Here is a 6,000-nt window from a genome sequence, read left to right as displayed (position 1 = left end):
ATCACGAAGCTAACTAAAATGGTACCATTGACTATAATGGATGTGAGGAGTGCTAATACATTTCTCTTGCAGAACCGACTCCTGAACCCTAACATGGTTGCGATGACCATCTTATCCATTATTTTTTTTGGTTTTATCGATCTTTTCCCATTCCTTTGGAACAACTAAAATATGGTGGCGACTACATTATAATCTTTGAGCGTGCGAATACTTGAGTATTTTTCACGCCACGACACTCTTCCCCTATTTTCCAGAGTTAATGTACACACATTTTGATACAATAAACTATCATTAATCTGAACTCTAATAGCAACACTGCATTAGTCTGCTCACAAAATAAATGATAATTCATTCTATCGATGCAGATACTCAACTGCAACATAGAAGATCCTCAATGATCTTGATCCAATAATCTTGCTATCAAAAATAACTTGCTCCAAGCTTCATTTATGCAACATTCTTTCCTTGAATATGACAAAGACTTTTCTGAGTGATTGTGTTGGCTAGGATTTTCGACTTCATAGAAAATCAAGCCAAAGGATGGAAGCTGAAAGCAAAATGATATGGTCAAACCTCATCTGGTCGACTGAAGTTTAAATGGCTGAAAAGGGTCTATTGGGCTTGGGAAACAAAAAGGCCCAAAACGAGGGGTAAAAGCCCATAGATTTAAAAAGGACGGTTAAGATCATATGAAAGAAGGTTTTGGAGGGAAAAGGATTGGATAAAGAACGTGGGGTTATGGATCAGGGGTTACATGAAGGAACATGGGATTGACGACCTCCATGGAGCAGTTAGTTTTATGCATTATAAATAAAGCATTTTGTACATAGTTTTAGAGGTTCACAATTTACAAATGCCTACACGCATACACTCAGAGTACCCAAGCGAGAGAGCGAAATGAGTCAAGCAAGGGCTATGTATGTTTTGAACCATCTAATTTCATGCACACTTTAAATGTTATGTCATTTATTTTTACTTTGTCATACCCCAAAATTGTCCTACCCTATTTATTTCTATAACTGGCTTTGGCATCATATTCATGTACATATCTCATTTAGGTCATTCATCCCACACATTCTTTCATACCATAGTTACTGCTCAAAGTTGGCAAGAAAAGGGGGTTTCGTTGAAGAAATTCTTGGTTAAAAGAGTGGATTTGAGGTTTAACTGGGTGGAATCATCTCTGTTGAAGTCCTCCTGAAACTAGGGTTTCACAATCCTTAATTCAATGTATTGAATGGAGTATGCAAGTTGCAGGTTCATCTGATATTCCAAATCATGGTTTTTGACCAAAGTCAACGCAGTTCAACGCAGTTGACTTTTTGGCCAACCTTTTAATTAGGAGCCGAGTATATGGTATGAGGTGTCATGGGGTTCATGTAGAAGTTTTCAGTTGGTTGGAGTTTTACTGAGTTTGAACCGTGGACTAATTAATCAGAAAATTCGTCTGGAGTTGAAAAAGTAAAACAGCTGACTTTTTGGTCAAAATCGGGGCCAATTCTCAAATAACGACTTTTGGTGAAAATCGGTCAAAGAAAGTCAACAAAAGTAAATAAAATCAAGAAATGAACAGAATTTCCCTTTTGGGATGGTAGTTAGAATGGGAAATTCTAAAAGTGGAAAGGAAGAAAAGACTCGGGAAATTTTTTGGGAGTTTTGGAGTTTTCAAATTTGGTTGATCAGCCCACTTCATCATCATTTTACACGTGTCTCTAGGTTTCAATTCAAGACAAGCTCAAGAACAAAGTTGTTCAGTTCATGGCCCTCTACAACTTTGTAGTTGGGAGTTTTCTCAATAAAAGCTTAGGTTGGGAGATATGAAGCTCTGAAGTTGGAGGTTACAACTGAATGCATGTCACGCTCCCAGGCACAATTTCTCACCAGCGCAAGCAAATGAACAAACATGTGGCGTGCCACTTTCAAGACTGATTTTAGAGATCTAAGAGCACCTAATTGAATCAATTCCAATGCAAACACATTCTCTTCCACTCCCTATATCAATTGAGCTAGAAATTTCGATTTTTGGTCGTGTGGTTAAGGATCTATAAAGCTCTAAAGTTATGCCCTGGAAAACTGTGTTTAGTCGGCAAGAGCTATGTCACGCATACAGGCAAAATTGCAGTGGCGCATCGCGAAGTTTCATGGCAGCTCTAATGAGTTATAATCATCATCTCAATAAGCGTCCAGCATCAACATTGTTCTACTCATGGCAATCTACAAATTTGTAGTTCAAAGTTCATTTAAAAGAGCCCTTGATTGAAAGCTACGAGGGGAAGAAGTTCAGGGATTAAGTGTTGGTGAAGTCTCACTAAGTGACATTTTCCAGAGTATGAAAAGTGAATGGGTGGGTGATTTTGAAGAAGAATTGCACAAGGATCCAGACATCTATTCATAAAGTCACCAACATGAAACTCATCCTATTCCGTGTCCTCTTCATGATGTGCCCGGATTTACGACAAGTGATGACCCAAGGAGGGTGATATGATCACGTGAAGTTGGCTCCTCGGATTCGCGTTGGTCCAAGGCATTGGCTCGGTCTGGCTACAGCAAACATAGCACAATCACCACTTACTACTAAAAGCCATACACCATTCTGAATATGTAAAAGCAATGGAGGAGTTTACTACCAATACAACACACCTCACTATTCACTACATGCATACGTCACCTCCTTTGGCCATACAAAAAGCTGCAGCAAAATTGTATACATGCTATTGAAGAGAGAGGGAGGGAGTAAACCAAGAGAACTACACGCGTAAAACAGTGAATATTTTACTACAAATGCACGTGATTTGTGCATTAAGGGCATACATTAACAGAAGAAAAAAAACTCAGCATCACATGCACACTACATCACCATCCATGCAACCATCATATATAAAGCCAAAGACCCTTCACGAAGCAACAGTTTTTTTCACTTCCCATTTTCTCAGTTTTAAAATTTTCTTTCTCTCTTCTCATCACTCTCTACTCTCACTCTCATCACTTTTTTCTCTCTTTCGTCCTCACCAAACTCCAACAAACTCCTAACCACCCTAACCGCCATAACAACTTTCCATCACCATCAACCGCCAATATCTCTGATCTCCACCCTCTCTCCGACTTCAACTGATCCATGGCATCACCACCACCTCCATGAATCAAGCTCCGTTTGCCTTGCCATGGCTATGCTCAGATTCCAATCCTCAATCTCAGTTCCACACGCAGGTCGCAGGGATCCAATGTTCATAGCTGGTTCGAGTTCATTTCTCTACTATACTGGAAGATTCTTGAAGTGGATTATCGTCCCATTCAAGTTCCAAGAAGTCATACAAGAATTGAGTTTATTTCTCAGCCAAATGAAGCTTCCGAAGCTAATCATCACCTTCAAGATCCAGATCCAAGTTTGATGCGTAAAGTTTTCTGAAGAAGTGTTTAAGATCGCAACAGGTAAACACTTTGAATCTTCTTAGAATTCTAAGTCACACACACTTGATGCAATCATGTTCAATTTTGGTGATTCTTGAGTATGATTTGTTTACGTGAAACGCCTGCTGTTTACATGTTTAGATCATAAGTTTAAGCTCTATGAGTGTGTACGAGTGTAATGATGTGTTTAGCTTGAATTTTGGTGAAGAATGTGTAGGTTAGGGTTTTGATAAACCATTCGGTTATAGAGATAGAGATCTCGAATGCGAAAACTAAGGCTATAATCGGAATTTACGCGTGATTTCTAGTAGAATGGAGTCCGGTTTTAAGTTTTTTGGGCGAAGTCTTGAGTTGCACTGGCAAGGGCCACCGGAGAAGACGACCGGAGCCCTAGCTCCGGTGTCTGTGTTACTTGTTTTGTTTTATTCAGGTGCGTTCGTGGCAGCGTCCTGTTGGCCCATACTCCCATCCTTTTATTTTTTGGTTTTATTCAAATCATTGGCTTGCTGCGTGGGCTGCTGTGATTGGCCTAGACTTGGTTTTGTCTTTATTTCACTTAAGTTTACATTGACCAATTGATACATGTTCTTGCACGTTACACCATAAAAAACCATAAATAATACGCATGCTGATTAATGGAATAGAAAGAAAACAAAAATGAAATAAATCTGGGCCAAGTTCTAATTTCATTTGGGCCTAGCGTTTTGTTCTACACCTCCCTAGTTCTGGTCCAAAATCCTTATAGCATAAAATCAGTTCATTGCCTTTTACTTCTACACCCCCTGCCAATGTATTTCTTTTTGTATAAAATTGTTTTTTTGTTTTCATAATTCCTTCTTAATTCATTTTTCCTTCAAATAAAAATAATAAAAATGTCTTTCTACCCAATTAGAATTTTAGGATTTTTAGTTCCCCTTTTTTTAGAATCTCTAATTGTTGATTTCCTTTAATTGTTGATTGGTTAATAATAAAAAAATACATAGTTTTTAGTTTTTAATTCAAAAAATAGTCTCGAACATGAATAAAAAATACAATTTGTTTGTGAATATTTCCTTAATAGTTTAGATTTTATTCTCCTTATTTTTGTGAATATTTTCATATTTTGTGAAATACCAAAAACGCCCCTAGTTGTTAAAGTTGACTTTAGTGAACTTAAATAACTTTCTCCCCTTCTTTCACTTAGTTTATTTTCCCTTAGATCCTAGCTAAGCCTTAATTAGGATTTAGACTTGCAAATAACAATTAGGCTAATAATTAGGTTAGTCTCCCCCTTTTTCATTTCTTTTTCTTTTTTCAACATTAAAAAACCTAATAAATACCGACGAAGATCATGCTACTATTTTTTCATAGTAGGAAAGAAATGATTGGGGCGTAGGCTCCGGTGTATTTTTCTTCTACTTAGCGGGAGAGAAATGATTGAGGCGTAGGCCTCAGTGTATTTCTTAACTGCTATTTAGAGAAATGATTGAGGTGTAGGCCTTGGTGTATTTCTCTAAATGCTCAAACTCTTTTTTGTATGATCTAAGTCACAAATGAATTCCCCCTAAAAAACATTCAATCAAAAATACTCAAAATACTTAATAAATAATCAGACTTAAAACAAAGTAAGGAAGTGGTGCGAAGCCTTGTAGTGGGTTTTGTCATCATGGAATTACATCAAAAAACACAAACCCATGTTCTCTTTCTTCTAAGAACAAGTTAAGTCCATTCCATACTTAGGCGTGTAAGTCTCCCAGGGTCGAGCATCGTGGATTGTGACCTTAACCTCTGTTCAACTAAAAAACACAAAAACAAACAAAAACATGTGAGCCGAACTACGTCGCTCTGATTCTTGAAAAGGATACGTATGCATCAAGTCGCGGGGCTTGAACGAGCACAATTGTAAATAATTCCTTCTTTTCCCCGTATTTCTTTTGCATTCATTCGCATGTAGGCTTAGACATAGATTACACCCTTTAGATAGAAACAAACATAGGTGGATACCATCGAGTACGATGGGCGCGAGGGGTGCTAATACCTCCCCCTTGCGTAACCGACTCCAGTACCTGGATTCTCTGGTCGAAAGACCTTGTTCTTATTCGTTTTAGGTTTGCTGACGTTCCTTTCCTTTTAGGATAGATATGTTAGTGGCGACTCTGTTGTTCATTTTTCGTGAGCGTGCGACATACTTCTTGTCTTTTTACTTTTTTATTTTTGTTGGTTTGATTTCCACAAAGAGTTTTTCACAACACTTTTATTTCACGATCAGGCGTGTCGAACGCCTCCCTCTACTATTGTTGGTTTGATTTTCACCAAGTACCTTGGTGAAGACATATCCATTAACTCCTGAACGTGTCGACGTCATGTCAACGCTAGCATAGAATTGAAGGACTTTTCACCAAAAACCTTTGAGAACCAAAAGCACTGTTCTGAGATTCTCTGGACGGTCTCGCAAGTAACCTTTAATAAGAGATTAGCAAAGTTTACCAAATCCAAGGTTAAACTAAATGTCATTAGCCATGAATAATTAGATAACTCCCAACTTTATTCTGTGATAACCTTCACGTGGTTTCACCAAAGTCTTTAATGGAGTATAAAGACACTGTTCTCTCT

Source organism: Vicia villosa, unplaced genomic scaffold, assembly GCF_029867415.1.
Source record: "Vicia villosa cultivar HV-30 ecotype Madison, WI unplaced genomic scaffold, Vvil1.0 ctg.000883F_1_1, whole genome shotgun sequence".
NCBI lineage: Eukaryota > Viridiplantae > Streptophyta > Magnoliopsida > Fabales > Fabaceae > Vicia > Vicia villosa.
Note: the sequence above shows the minus strand (reverse complement) of the source record.